Below are 16,069 nucleotides of genomic sequence, written 5' to 3' on the forward strand. Positions count from 1 at the left end.
GGATCTCAGTGCAAAAGAGCTGGTCTGGAGGATGGAGGAAGGCCAAAAAGGCAAGGTTGTACCGTTTGTCATCAAAGTCCCGATAAATTTATGGGGAAGGGACGTCCAACAGTTAAATTTAAAACTAACCAATGAATACTCAGAAGCTAGCAAGAGGATGATGCGACATCAAGGGTTTGTCCCATCACTAGGATTAGGCAAACATTTACAGGGCAAGCCCGAACCCCTACAACCGTCCAGTAAAAAGGACAGACAAGGTTTGGGTTTTTCCTAGGAGTCTCTGGAAATAAGGCTTCTACACCCGGCAAGGTACCCATACCTTGGAAAACAGAAAAGGCGGTATGGGTCCCCCAGTGGCCCCTTTCTCAGGAAAAGCTAGAAGCCGCTCAAACACTGATAAAAGAACAATTACGATTAGGACATATTGAACCCTCTGTCTCACCCTGGAACACTCCAATTTTTGTAATCAAAAAGGCCTCCGGAAAATGGAGACTACTACATGACCTGCGTGCCGTAAATGCCCAAATGCAGGTCATGGGGGCCATCCAGAGGGGACTTCCCTTGCTCTCAGCGCTGCTCCGCAATTGGCCAGTCATTACCTTAGACATCAAAGATTGTTTCTTCTCCATACCTTTATGTGAAGAAGACAGGGAACGATTTGCCTTTACTCTGCCGTCGGTAAACCATGAGCGACCCGATGCGCGCTTTCAATGGAAGGTCTTGCCACAGGGTATGGCTAACAGCCCTACCATGTGTCAGTTATTTGTTGATTCAGCCTTGCTTCCGGTAAGGGAGAGATTCCCAGAAGTAAAAATTATTCATTATATGGATGACATCTTGCTGACCGCCTCCTGCTTGGAGACGCTCCATACAGTATATAAGGAAATTACATCCTTGTTAACAGCCAAGGGCCTGACCATCGCCCCTGAAAAGGTTCAGCAATCAAATGTGATTGAATTTTTGGGATCAGTTATAAGCCCGGAAACTATTAGGCCACAAAAAATTTCTTTTCGGACCTCACATTTGAAGACCCTCAATGATTTTCAGCAACTAATGGGAGACATTAACTGGATAAGGGGATTTCTTAACATCCCTAGATCAGAATTATTGCCTTTATTCTCTATACTTGAAGGGAACCCAGAGGTTACTTCCCCTCGGGTCCTAACACCCTCTGCGCTACAATCCTTGCGTAGGGTCGAAGAAGCCATGACTAAGGCACAACTGCGGCGGTATGATCCCGCTGCTCCAATTGCTTTGTGCATCATAAAAACAAAAAACTATCCCACTGGAGTAATATGGCAGGACGGCCCTTTGTGGTGGCTTCACGGTAACTCCGTTGGTGCCAGGACAATCCAGTATTTTCCAGAATTGGTAGCTTCTCAAACACTTTTAGGTCTTAAATATTGCCTAACACACTTTGCAAAAGTTCCGGACAAGCTGATTATACCCTATACCCGCGAACAGGTGGAAATTTTAGCTGCTACAGTAGATGTGTGGGCCGTGCTTGTTTGCTCCTACTCTAAGGTAATTGATAACCATTACCCCAAGCATCCGTTATTTGCTATTATAGAGAGAAATTTGGTTTATTTCCCAGTGTTAACACAAAAGGATCCTTTGCCAGGAGCGCTAACCATATTCACAGATGGGTCTAAATCGGGACAAGGAGCGTATGTGGTACAGGGCAGAACACCAGTGGTTCTGACCTTCCGCCCGGATGTTCCACAAGTGGTGGAGTGCTTGACAGTATTGGAAGTGTTTAAAACCTTTTTAGAGCCCTTTAATTTGTATTCGGACTCTCAGTATGTGGTCAATGCTGTGGCTTCCCTTGAGATCGCAGCCTCTATTAAACAGAGCAGCATGGTTTCTAATGTGCTCCTCCAAATTCAGGACACAATTTCACAACGCAACTGTCCATTCTTTATTGGCCATATTCGGGCACATACCTTATTGCCAGGACCCATGGCACGAGCCAATGATTTAGTGGATCGAGCTGCACAAATTATGGCCTGCATTGTTGATGACCCAATAGCTTTGGCCAAAGAATTCCATAGACTCTATCATGTTTCCGCTAATACACTGAGGCAAAAGTTCCACATACCCAGGAAAATGGCCAGGAGAATTGTAAAAGCCTGTCAGTCCTGTGTCACCTTTCTCCACCCCCCACATATTGGCATAAACCCAAGAGGTCCAAGCCCAACGCCTTATGGCAAATGGATGTGACTCATGTGTCAGAATTCGGCAGGATAAAATATGTGCATGTGTCAGTGGATACGTTCTCAGGGATAATTCATGCCACTGCGTTGGCTGGCGAGAAGGTTGCACATGTAAAAACCCACTGCCTGGAGGCTTGGGCAGCGTGGGGTAAACCATTAAAAATAAAAATAGACAATGGCCCAGCGTACACCTCCCATGGATTTCGCGCCTTTTGCGCTCAGATGCATGTAACCCATACAACGGGATTGCCTTACAACCCTCAAGGCCAAGGAATTGTCGAAAGGGCTAACAAGAGCCTAAAGTAATTACTGGAAAAACAAAAAGGGGGAATAACCGAGACAGCGACCCCCAGGGAAAGGCTTTCCCTTGTACTCTTTACACTTTTTTAAATTTAAATGATGCCGGTGAGTCGGCTGCCGATAGGCATGCAGCCACTAAGGTCACCGTCAGAAAGGATATGGTCATGTGGAAAGAGGTTTTGGATAATAAATGGTATGGACCGGATCCGGTGATAATGAGATCCAGGGGAGCTGTTTGTGTTTTTCCTCAGGGCCAAGAAGTGCCTCACTGGGTGCCAACGAGATTGACCAGGCCTGTGGAAACGACAGAAGAAACCCATTGCGAAAATAAAGACCCGCAAGATGAAGACGCCATCCACTTGCCCTGTGGTACGACTGATCCCCCTGCTACTTGCAACAGTGCTGACTGCAGCCCCGATGGCAGCAAAAGAAATGACACTATGGGCTGTGACTAAGGCATGGCCAGTACCTATGCCCTTGCATGCAGATTCTCCCTTCCTCCCCACCTTGTTTTCTGCAGACTGCAACATGGAAGTCCCATGCATTACTCCTAAAGATAATCCGGTAGAGAGATTCAACCACACCAGCATACACCTTAGTGGGACCTTTTGTTTTTCCCTTAAAGGGAATCACTCCTGCATATGGCTGGGGCGACGAAATTTGACGTATGTGGAGAGTACTAATAGATTTCTTTTACGTAATCCTGTGACGTTGATTAAAGTGTTAGGTGAACTGGAGGGAAACAAGACATCTACGGCCCTGGTCAATAAGACCCTGATGCTAACGGAGGCCATGATGCCGTTGAATACCCAGGCTCAAGATTTGAGAAATTCCACTCAGTTCAGGGCTTCCCCTTCCTGCCGTGCTTATCTTGAAAATAACTTTGTTAAATGGGACACGTGTCCATCCAATAACCCTGGGGCAATTTTCCGACTGGATATCTTCTGCAATATCCTATTTTAAGGAGTGGGTGGGAACGGGTGTATTTTTACTACTATGCCTAGGGGGCAGTGTGGTCTGCCTCTGGTTGGTCTGTCGCCTGCGAACCCAAACACGAAGGGACAAGGTTGTAATTTCACAGGCATTAGCCGCCTTGGAGCATGGAGCTTCCCCCCAGATTTGGCTTTCAGCCCTAAAAAGGGACTAAGCCCTCAATTGCACGGCCTTTGCACCCCAGGAAGCTGGTAGCTTCACTTGCACTAGGGATAGGCGTGCATTTGAGCAGAGCAGGATGCCGGGCAATAGCACCGCACTTGGGAGTCCTGGGGTAACAGGCCCCAAGAAGAGCAAGTCTGATTGCACGTGGGTAGATACCCTAGACCCCACCTCTGGAAAAAAGGTATCGGACGGGTCTGGCATCCGATGAATGGATAACACTCATGGGAAAGCCAGTACAATGTTCCAAAATAGCACACAGAGATCAGACCTCTACTCTTACCTGCACAAAAACAAAAAGGGGGAACTGCGGGAAGCCGGCAACAACGCCATTACAAGATGGCACCTACTTCCTTGCAGCCTTAGTGGTAAACAACTCCATAAACGGCAAAGCCTAACGGACTTACGCGCCTAAACCCCGCGCATGCGCAAGTGAGTTCTAGTCCCAGCCAATCCCGTGGCGGTTGCTAGTAGCAACCGATCACAGACCAATCAAGGAACGACCCATGCTCACCCAACTGTATATAAGCAGGCGTTTTTGGCTGTTTGGCGCCCCTCGCTTCAGCTCTCCCTCAACCAAGCAGCTCTTCAATAAAGTGTGATTGAGAAGGATCCTCGTGTGGTGGTCGTCTTTCCTCGCTGGACGGGGTTGCCGCCCGCCGCATATACTATTATCATTTGGATCTGAAATGTCTCCCAAAGGAGCATGTGTTAAATGTGGCACCATCAGGAGGTGTCAGAATATTTAAGAGGTTTGCCCATAAGGGACTAGTGGGAATTCAGTCGTATCCTACATCTCCCTTTTACTTCCTGGAGTGGGAACTGGGCAGCTTGGCCCTTTGGTGTGCTCCCTGACATGATGCCCATCTTGCCAGAGGCCCCAAAGCAACAAGACCATGGGGCTAAAGACAACCTCCACACATTTCAGAGACCAGTACCCCCCAAAGAATCACCTGTTGAAACTCATTTGAGTCTTCAGTGTCAATGCGACTAAATGAACCGCTCTGTCTAATCAGAGGCACAAGCAGGAAAAAAAAAGGTCAAGAAAAGAGAACAATGTTCGCCCCAAGATTAAAGCCACTTACAAGTCCAATGATAAGGAGGACCAAATATTTTCAACCCAATTGTGAAGTTAGTGAAGCAATCACCTCAAAAACAAGAGGTAGACATAGAGGTGCAAGTTGACAAGATCTGTCAGTGATGAAGCATGAGATGAAGATTAAAATAGCAAAATAGGAATACTCTGGCCAGAGAACCAAACAAGAATCCATCTTGTGTTGTCGTCCTGCTTCCTGAAAGCATGTGAATGTAAACTTGGATTGTGAAACCCAGATTATTTTTTTAAGTGACTTCTGTACCACCCCTTGCCCCATTCTTGAGTCTCCTTAACAATGTCTCTGTGACAGTGTTTGGGCCTCAACTGGAACTCCTCCAAGTCCTGGGAGGACCTCACATTTATCTAAGGGTCTGCCCTACTCTCACACTTCAAACATCCTTCTTTCCTCCAGGTAGTCATAGCTCTACCTGCTAGGGCCACATAAACATCAGGATTTCCCAAAGCATGCCGACATTCTTTCCCAACATAAGCTTGCACCCTAGCCCTCATTCTCTTTGGCACACTTAGCAAGCATCCAACATTTGCAGTCCAGGGTCTCTGAGCTTCAAAGACACGTGCCCTTCCCCCTCCCCCTAGTTCCTGTATGACTCCAGTGCCTCCAGTCCCAGAGTGAAGTCCCTCATCTTAGGGCCCCATTTCTCCTTGAGCTTGTCTGTGACACCTGGATACAGAATGGGGTGAAGAGAGTGGGAGGCGCAGGAGGAGGGGAGTCCTTTCATCACCACAGAAGCCTCAGGCCCTTTGCATTGGCTAGGACGGAAGTAGCAGGCTGAGCATCCGCTTTGCAGCCACAACCTGCTGAGACTATTGGACAAGAAGAGCTCCTGGGAAGCAGCCACGTGATCTCATCCCACTACCAGCTCTGTGCTATCCTGAGAACACCATGCCCCTCTGAGCCACACCACTCTGCACTCTACCGAATTCCCCTGGAACGTAAGAGGAGGGACTGGGGACAAAGCATTGCTCAGATGGTTCACCCATAGATTAGGGGACACCTGAAGGCAAAGGACTCCTTGAAATGCAGATCATGTAGCAGAGAATTCAGGAGGAGGAGGAGGAGGGGCCACAGGAGAGATTTATTTTACCAAGGAAACCTCGGGTCCTTTGCATGGATTGAGAATTCAGAGGAGGAAGGTCTGATAGCTCTAAGGAGTTAGGGGCTGGCCAGGCAGCCCGAGAGGGGATAAAGTATTGGGATTACCAAATCCTGAGCCTTGGCAGGAAGATATATGAGCTAAGGGAGACGGAGTGGGGACAGGAGAGAGAGACCCATGTTCTATATCATCCCAAGAGCAAACTGCAAGTGGGGCCCAAAAGACAAGTGGAATCAGAGGGAGAGGAAGTAAAACATCAGGACATGGTGAAAAGAAGAAAAAATTAAAAGCCAGCATCTCTCATACACGAAGCAGATTCAGGAAAAGACATTGGGGCAGGAGGATCAGAAGTTCTAAGAGGAAGTGACACGCTGCAAGACAGTTGCTCCGTGAGCAACACAAACGGAGAGCACCCGCAAACGACCGGAACTGTGGAGAAGAGAGAAGAAATGAAATAAAAGTCACGGCCCAGCAGAACTTGCTGCCCTTCCGCCAACACCTATACCACCTTTCTCCAGGATGATCTGGTCATGAAACCCTTCCAGAGAGAGGTCTTCAAACCCAATCCACCTGCATGGGCCTAGTGCTGGGCCTGGCTGGCTGACTCTGCCAGCCCTGCCCCAACTACAATGACTGGCCCTTTCTGACTGGAGGACTGGGTTCAAACAGGCCGGCTATCAGGGGAGTCCTCCCTAACTGGAGGCCATAATTCCCTCTCCAGGCTGCAGTAGCATAATACCCTCGTGATTCCTGCAAATCAGGAGAATGCCTCAGGGACGCTCATCACTTCACAACAAGATGGTCCTTTGGGGATGGATCTGCAGGTCATACAGGTCATGGGGACCCTGAGTGCAGAGTCTGAGGGGGTTCATCTTTGCACAGCCGGTGGCTGTAATAAAGCACTTGTCCTTCACCCCAGGAGAGTCTCAGGACAGAGTCAGGAAGAGGCCTCCTGAAGAATGTCCTGACAACACAGGGCCATGAGGACTAAGCTGGCTGCGAGCCCCAGCGCCTGCCCTGGGTCTGTGCACACAGCTCTCACTAGACATCGCCACCACAGCCGTGGAGGGCTTCTCAGCACTGCTTTGAAGAGAGAAAATCAAGACCCAAGAGATTCCACAAAAGCCACCCAAGGCCAGCCCACTGGCTGTGGCCCAGCCGGGTCCAACTCAGCAGCGGCCTCAGCTTTGTGGGAGACTCCCGACTTCCCTTGTAGGGGGCCTCCTCCCTCCCTGCCTGCCCGCTGCCCTGTCTCAGCCCCCCTCCCTTCCCACCCCATGTGCCTCAGGAACCCAAGGCTGCTGACAGAGACAGCAGAGCCCAGAAGCAGCCACCTGCAGGCACTGTGTCCACTCCAGCTTGTGGGGAGGCTGGCCATGCTTGGCAGGTAGGCAAACTCACCAACAGAGCAAAGTGCTGCTGGCCAGAGGCTTCCTGGGAAGCCCAGGGTGAGCTGAGCCCCTGAGCCACCACCAGGTCCCGCCCTGCCCCAGGTGGGGGCTGCCCTGGCCCTGCCACCCTTCCCATTCCAGAAGACAATGTGGAAGCTGACCAAGCTGTGGCCGGTTCCACACCTGCTTCAGGCTCCCTTGGCTCCCAAAGCACATTTCAGCCCTTGGGCCCAGACCCAAAGGAGACAGTGGAAGGCCCCAGGAGTCTGGTCCCTCAAGGCAGGAAGTCACCGATGTCTGCTGCTTGCTCTCTGGGGTCCTGAGGACGACGAGGCACGGAGCCGGACAGCAGGCCCAGGCCCAGCGCTGGCTCTCCTCCTCCTCTGCAGGCATGTGGCCAGGGCCAGTGGCTCAGAGGAGCCACCTGAGGTCCTCCTTCTGGGGTGTCCCGTGCCAGTGCTCCAAGTCTGAGCATGGGGCCCGCACAGAGCAGCTGGGCATCAGGTAGAGCCGGCGCCCCATCTCCTGCTGCCCTGTTTCCCATCTCTTCACTGTTTTCTTAGGGTGGGGATTTTCGTCCGGCACAGCTGCTTGTCTCCTCCGTCTCCCTAGAGCTTGTGTCACTGTCTCCCTGACTGACTTTCTGGGGTGGGGTGGGGGGCAGGGCAGCAGGTGACCACATTGCCAAGGATCTTGTTTGCTTGTTTGTTTGTCTGTTTGTTTTGTCTGAGCCCGGGACTCGAACTCGAATTTGGCATCTGATGCTTTCATACCTTGGCTGGTGCTCTTGCAAGTGAGCCACGCCTCCAACCCCTATTGCTGGGGAGTCCATGGGTGGCAGGCGCCTTGGCCGAGAGGCAGAGTTGGGGGTCTGCAGAAGGAAGCCATGCCATCCTCTGGGAGCCAGGAGCAGCTCCATGCAGGATATCTCCATGAAAACACTGGCCGACGGTGCACAAATGGCCTGTGGCTGTGCCTGGGCCCTCAGCCCGGGCACACGGGTGGCTGCGTGTGGCTTTCCTTAGTGGCTACAGCCTTTCCGGGTATGTGTGAGTGACCTCCATCCTTGTCCTTGTGCTGGGAAGGTGCCGGGGTGCTGGCGCTGGTCCCCAGGGTGAGGGGTCCCCTGCACTGTGCTGCTCAGGGTGGCAGCTCCAGGAGGAGGCGGTGCTGCCTGCCAGCACTGGCGAAGCAGAGGTGGTCATGGCTGACGGCTGCAGGAAAAGCACAGACAAGTCACTCCTGGGTCCTGCAGCGCAGACAGGGCCGCTGGGCGTGTTCAGGGTGCAGAGTGTGGGAGCCCGTGCTGCGGGCCCCACGTGGCTCTGCTGATTGCATGTGCAGAGCACTCTGAAGGAGGTCGCTTGTGAGTCCCATTTTCCCTGGGTCCCTCCCCTCCCTCCTCCAGACCCCTTCTCTGTGCACCGTTGGGGGTCTGTGCTCCTTTTTCTAGTTCTCAGCTGTTGCTCATGCCTTCTGCCTGTCCCCCCTAGATCTCACTAGGGTGTGGATGGCTGCCTGCACAGGAGCTCAGGTCTCATATTGGCCCCCAGAGCCCCCTCCAGGCAATGCTGCTGAGCACTGAGCTGTTGTCTTGAGTTCTCCCCGCCCCCCTCCGCCCTTGTCCATCCCCATCTGTTTCCATGGCTGGACACAGAGGGCTGCAGCCTTGGGACTGGCCTCAGCCAGCCACAGCCCCCCAAAGGGAGTCAGCCCTTACCCACACATGGTGCCCTCCCCGTTCCCAGAATCTCCTCTCCCAGCAGCCATGTGTTGCTTCTCCAAGGCTCAGGGGAAACTCACACGTTGTCCTTGGCTGGCCTAACCCTGCTGACCATTGGCCATCTTCTCCACCTCTATTTACTCCCTGGTCCCTTGCCAGGTCAGTTTAGAGTGCTAATTAGCCTAGGATGGCCAACACATCGTGTCTCACTGACACCCAAAGACTGTCTGTTAAGACTGTTGACAGTTGAACTGGTTCGGAGTCCAGGGAGCCAACTGCCAGATGATTCTGATTGGCTGAGCCCTGTGGCTACCTGGACACCTGAGTAGCCAGCCAGCTTCTCACCAACTGCTTGGCTCACCAACACACCTGTGGAGGTTGGGCGAAGACAAGACCTCGCAGAATATTGATGTGTTTGGTGCTTTCCTCTGGGCTTAGAGATTATCCTTTTTTTTTTTTTTTCTGGAGAGTCCAGCTATCTTCACCTGACTGCGGAAACTTCTTAGGCCTATGGATGCTCATGAAGGAATAACCCTTAAAATACATTCCTGTTTGTGTTAAGATAATATAGTAATTACTTTCTGTGAGAAATGACCATCTTAGAATAAAAAATCACATTACTGTGCACTGAAAAAGACACCAGCATTGATGTGACCAAGTGCAACTCCTTACTCCTTTAGCAAGACCAGTGTGTTCAGGAGCATTTTAGTGGGATTACAAAGCCCAGGCTGGAGGTAAGGCTGCCAAAGAGAAGGGATGGAGGCCTGAACAGCCCTCTAGTTTCAGTTGGGGCTCAGTAGCCCTTCACTCGGGCATCTAAGCAGTTCCATTTCCCAGTATCTTTACCTCAGATACCCAGGACAGGCAAGAACTCTCATCTGTACTCAGGCGTGAGGCCTTGCATTCTGACCTGTCCTTTGAGGCAGGAATTGCCCCAGCACCTGAGTGCATTGGAGAGCCGGAAGTGAAATCTGTTGCTCCCCCCACCGGATGTGATTTGTTTTGCAGAGCATCCAGGTTCCTGGTGACTGTTGATCATGGAGAACACGCCACATTTCCACAAGGAGATGGAGCCATAGGCTACCTGTCCCAGCCCTTCACCATAGGCACCATGTGGCCTCGTGTCCCTCATTCTTGTACAAAGTGCTCTGGTAATCAGTAGCAACTTTGAAACCACTTGGTCCCATGGAGACTCTCTCACACAAGGCAGCTGTGGGAGACCTCTCCCTGCTCCATGTGCAGATCCCTTCTGTACTAGCTCCTGGTGCTGGGTGAGAAAGCTCCTTTGTCTCTGGGCTGGAATTTAAGGTTAGGGCTCTGGTCTAACCATGTGGGCATTGTCCTAGCTGTTCCTGAGATTCACTCTTGGTACTGCCTATATTTCTGTTTGGGATTAATCCCCGTTTGAAATTAGATAGCGTGGAAGTTCAGGCCTGCTGCGGGTAGAGGGAACAGCTCCTGCCTGCTGCAAGGGAGAATTGGTGTTTTGTCTTAGAAATCACAGTGGGGAGACCCTGCTTATGGGATTTACGTAACGATACCTTTCATCCAACAATTCTTTGTTCTCTAACTCTCAACATCTCCCTTATCCCTCCAGCCACATAAAGAACAAAGATAGCCAAAACCTTCAACCCAGGAAGGAGACTCCAAGTGCTCTCTTCTAAACATGTCATCAGAGGTGGATTAGAATGGTCACCAGAGGGCGCTCCATGTAAAGTATTTTGAGGCTGCCCTTTGGCCCTCTCCACTTTAAAACAAACAAAACCCCACCTGAAGCTCATTTATTCTCTTTCAAAAATAACATCAATTCACTGTAAAAGGGGTCTTATTTAAACATGTCTATTTCTGTATACAACACAGCCTGATCAGAGTCACTTCTCCCTCATCTCCGTTCTGCCTGAACCCTCTTCTCAGACCAGTCTCAACAAACTGCTTTGTTTCATTTTCATGAATGTTCATAAAATCATCTGGCATTATTCTCCCTCCTTCCCTCTCCCTGTTCGCCCAGCTCTCCCCCTAGCAATTCAACCTGGGTTCTAACATTTTTTTTTGTCAAAGTGAATGTTACTTGTTCAAAGATACCATGTTATCTCATAAATGCATATACTATAGTCAGGCTGACCGTGCATATATGCACATGCGCATGAATCTATGTATGTGCATATACACACGTGCATTCATGTATATACATCTGTAGGTATATACATATACAGATGTGTATATAAAGATATATCTGTATATTTATCTATACATGTGTATGTTTCTGTATATCTACATATATGTATATACACATGTATTTCATATATGTAATCTAGTGTTTATGTATATGTTTATCCATATATAAAAAAAAAACATGTGACCTTTGTCATCCTGAGCCTGACCTACTTTGCTTAACATGGTGGTTTCCAGTTCTATCCGTATTTTCTGCCCTTGACACAATTTCATTTTTTTTTAATGGATGAACAATATTCCAGTGTGTGTGTGTGTCCATTCATCAGTTGTAGGACAGGTAGACTAGGCCAGGTGTCATGGTACGCACCTGTAATCCCAGCACAGGAAACTGATTCAAGAGGATCACAAGTTTGAGGCCAGCCTGAGCTATATAGAAAAACCTAATCTCAAAAAACCCAAACAAAAATCTTTTCCTCTCAAATATTTTATAAGCAACAGACATGGGTGGACTATATCTGTGGCAAAATGTCAACTAAATATCTGCTCCATCTGGTTGGTTCTTAAATTATTTGTGTAATCCATTCTATGTTTGACCTATTTTTTTTCTAGCTGAAAAAGTAAAGCTATTAAAGCAATTTAACAAATCACAGAGTTACTTACCAACCTTCTCTGGGTGCAGGTGGGTTATTTCCCTAACTGGTAGAGCTTTTCATAGATGAAGCCATACATTCAGAAAGAAAAATGCAACCATCTTTAGATTTCCTAGGCCCATCTAAAACAGAATACTCATAAGGGAGAGAGACTCACTCTAATCCTAAAGGAGAAGGCCTAATCCCTTCCCTGGCTTTAATCAGACCTTCAGTCCTTGAAATATTGGAGACTTTTGTCTTCTTCCTCAGTTGATGGGGATGTAGATGTCTTATCTCTGAGTTATAATGTGACTCAAGTGAGGCAAGATTGTTGAAAATAGTAAAAGAATGCAAACAGGTTAAAATAGTTGTTTGTGAAGTTCTGCATCCAGAGCACTCATTTGTGAGAAGTATTAGCAGCAGTGACAACAAAGACACAAAAGAAAGATAGATACAGGAAGGAAGAAGGATAAATCCAGAAGGAAAACCTACAGACAGTACCTAGTAATGTAGCTGTCCTTCCAAGGGCCGTCTTCCAAAATAATGGGTAATGAACTCCGTGAAGAATGACCCCTGTAGTCACAGTTATTAGAATGCAAATCAGCATGGACCTGGCTCTCACAATGGGGTCAAAGGTTCTTTGCTTTATAAGACATAGGCCTTCCAGAGTTTAAGTAATAGACATAGAAATGCCACCAAAGAAACACTTATTAAATTTCATCACAGAATAAAATGGAAGAAAATAAGAGGAGAAACTACAAGCTTCCAATGGAGACTGTTCTGTCTGACTTGGGGGGACAGGCGTGATTGGATGGGTCTTTGAGGCTCAGGTTAAACACAGCATGTTACATGTTTTCTGGGACAAGAACAAGACAATTTCTATTCTGAAAACCTTGCACTGGCTAAGAAAATGCACATGCCCCCACCCCCACCCCATCAAATGGACACTTCTCAAGGGAGATTGCTAATGGTATAAAAGAATGTACAGAAATTCAGCAACAGAGACATTCTGATAGCTAGTGCCAGGGGCTACAAAAATCATGTTCAGTGGGTAGCAGTTAACCTGGGCCCACCCACTCTCACACACACCTATGCAGTGTCCTCATTCCTCAACCTGTATACTATGGGTCCCAAATGGGTCCAGGTTTCTCTACCTGGATCTGAAGTGTGTGTGTGTGTGTGTGTGTGTGTGTGTGTGTGTGTGTGTGTGTGTGTGCCATTACATTACTGAGGTTTGCACTAAGGGCCTTATGCTCTCTCTTGGCTTTTCCACTCAATGATGCTCTATCATTTGAGCCATGCCTCCACTTTTTTTTTATTCCCGTGATCCATTTGTCCATTAAAGGGCATCTGAAGAGACCTGGGTTTGAACAAACACAATAGTGGATTGTGAATTCCCTACGGTGCATTGCAAGGGCAAAGCTAATCCTTTTTCCAAAGACCTTGATATCAAATGATTCAGATAGTTTATAAACTCTGTATCCAACCTTCAGTTAAAGGGAAAATGACACATGAACAAAGGACACATTTCTCAACTACTTGGAAGACATCTTTCACCTGGGGCTTATATGAGAAAAAAACCAAAGCATATGCTGTCAGTGGATTCACTGTGTTGGTATTGGGGGAGAGGCAAGTGGGCCAAAGAAAAGAGGCTTTTCTTGCTTCCCAGAGCTGAGATTCAGCTCTAAGATTTGCAGAGACCAAGTCCCTATTGTTGAGGGTAGCTGGACCTCAGGTCCACAAAGAACTGGGACTCTGGAGTCTGGCTCTGTTAAAAAAAAATATCCTATCCTTAAGATTGGCTGGAGAATGGTCAACTTATTTGTTCAAGGAGATTGGAACCACAGACCTACAAGGGAGATCAGACCATCCTTACATGACCATTCTACCTACCTGAGACGTCTTAGAATCCCACCTGGAGTTATATCAGATTGAGGAGAGTGGGGGAGAATGATCATTAGTTTCATCAGATACTGTAAAACAAAGTTGAAACCCACCATGGATCATTAACAAGATCTGTGACAAGACCCTCATTCTACAGATGAGGACATTAGAACCAGAGGATCAGAAACAGCCCCAGTCTGCTGACTCACAGACCGAGGGTGGTCTTTCCCCATATTCATCTGTCCAGATATGGATGTTATTCAATGCTATTTTCGCCCTTACTCTCAGGATCTCAATGCCCCAACTTTGACAGACTACCTGGCACTTGTTTCCTAACAAACAAATACTGGCCCACCTAAACTGAAAGCCTTGATATCATTTTAACGTTCCCAGTACTTTTCTTTCTCAACCCAAATTCCAACTCCAATATCACAGGATTTCCTGTGGCTCTGCCAGCTCACCATGGTATGCTACTTTGAGGGATGGCATCCAGAATATCTTCTTTCTCTGAGCATATGTGAAAAGTTATACCGTCATCTAGGAGCGTCCTGCTTTCTTTGTGTAGAAAAATTTTGATAACTAACTCTCCAGTAATCAGAATTTACCAAGAGCCTCCGGCTCCATGAGTAGATAAGGTCTATCCCTGAAGGTGACCAAGAAGGGCATTGGTAGCCCTCTTCTAGAATTATAAGGCAACAGAATTGTTCCAGATAACTTCAGATTCTTTCCAGCTTTAAGATTACTTTGGCCGGGCACTGGTGGCTTACATATGTAATCCTAGCTACTCAGGAGGCTGAGATCTGAGAATGTTCAAAGCCAGCCGAGGCAGGCAGGAAAGTCCATGAGATTCTTTTTTTTTTTTTTTTTTTTTTTTTTGTATCTTGACATTTTGTCATTTATTTCTAATGTTTAAAATGTACATGCATCTTACAGCAAACTATAATGCTATTTAACATATTTTCTAGGCATCTTCTGTTACTTCTAAAGATATGCTCATCAGTAACCTGAATGTAGGTAATTTGAGAAGTTATATTGAAAAGGACACTTTTTCCACATTATTGAAGACATGACACCAGTGACTACTTACATAAAATCGGTAAACTCTTTCATTAAGGAGCTTCTCATTTTGTTTCTTTTCTTCTGTTGATTCCTTGGGCTTGAGCTCAGGGTTTGTGTGTTGGGCCTGAGCTGCTTTGCTCAAAGCTAGCACTCTACCCCTTGAGCCTCTTGAGCCATCGTTTGCACAGCTGACTTTGGGCAGTCAGTAAGAGTCTCATAGACATCCTGTCTGGGCTGGCTTCAAGAAATAATCTGTTCTCAGCCTCCTGACAAGCTGAGATTACATATCTGAGACACTATGGCCAGGCACTTTGAAGTGAATGACATTGTTTCCATATGTTTTATGTAAGTTATCTCAGGTCTATCATGATGATTTGACTTAGAGGAGCTCCCACCATTACTCTGTCCAAAGGAGATGGTTAAGAACAAACATCAGGAATATTCTGAGGGCCTGACGGACAGACATGGTAACACCCATGTACTCAGGAGGATCGAGGAGCCCCAAATGCCTTAGGCTGCATACCCAGGCACTCACCTTTGACATAGTCGTGGCATTCCTAGACACTTGGGAAGGAGAGAAAATCCTGTGCTGTGTTCCTCAGCACATTTGGGGATTTCTGCTAATGTGAAGAAGTTGGAAATTATCTCAGTGGAATGGATGTTGAAGGAAGGGATGGCCCAAAGAATGGGCTGAATATCTTCCTACCTATCAAGGAGTTCAGATCCAGTGTTCTGGATTACACTTCATGATAAAAAGTAGCACAAAATAAATGTCAGATCTTCTGAAACTAGTCTCTCAATTATTTGAAATCTGTATTCCTAATTCTACCTGCAAATTAGGTTCTGTCTGGTTGACCTTTAGTTTGGATTGGATGTCGTCCAAATCTACATGTGATGATTCCTCTTATTAATTTTATGCAATCTCACTATTGTACATATATATTTGTACATATCTATATATTGTTTAAAGATACTTTGATATCCAATAAATCAGAAATGACTCCACTTTCTTTATAAGATCAAACTTCCTCAGTGAATCTTAATGTTAGAAAATGCATCATTATTCACTCAGAGATTTTCATCACTCATGACACTAAACATCATATACAATATGGAACATTACATTTGCCACAAACTTGGCTGTTAAATAAAAAAGCTATCAATTATAAAAGTTCATCATTCATTTAGATGGAATACTTAGTGTTTTTAGAACTTGTTACTTCAGGGTTTTTTGCATGCCATACCTGGTGCTTAGATGAGTATTTGTTCACAAAATTAAAAACAAATGAGGTATGTCAAGTGACATGCTCTCCTATTACTTACAAATACATT

General features: G+C 47.3%; 1 long non-coding RNA gene across 1 annotated transcript; it reads left to right on the top strand.

Moving 5' to 3' along the window:
* The first annotated feature begins 3,012 nt into the window (after nt 1-3,012).
* LOC125352328 lies at nt 3,013-14,992 on the top strand. Its single transcript, XR_007211160.1, has 3 exons — nt 3,013-3,235; nt 12,122-12,124; nt 14,983-14,992. It is a non-coding gene; the product is annotated as an uncharacterized LOC125352328 (long non-coding RNA).
* The last annotated feature ends 1,077 nt before the right edge of the window (nt 14,993-16,069 follow it).

This window comes from Perognathus longimembris, chromosome 6 (genome assembly GCF_023159225.1).
Source record: "Perognathus longimembris pacificus isolate PPM17 chromosome 6, ASM2315922v1, whole genome shotgun sequence".
Classification (NCBI taxonomy): domain Eukaryota; kingdom Metazoa; phylum Chordata; class Mammalia; order Rodentia; family Heteromyidae; genus Perognathus; species Perognathus longimembris.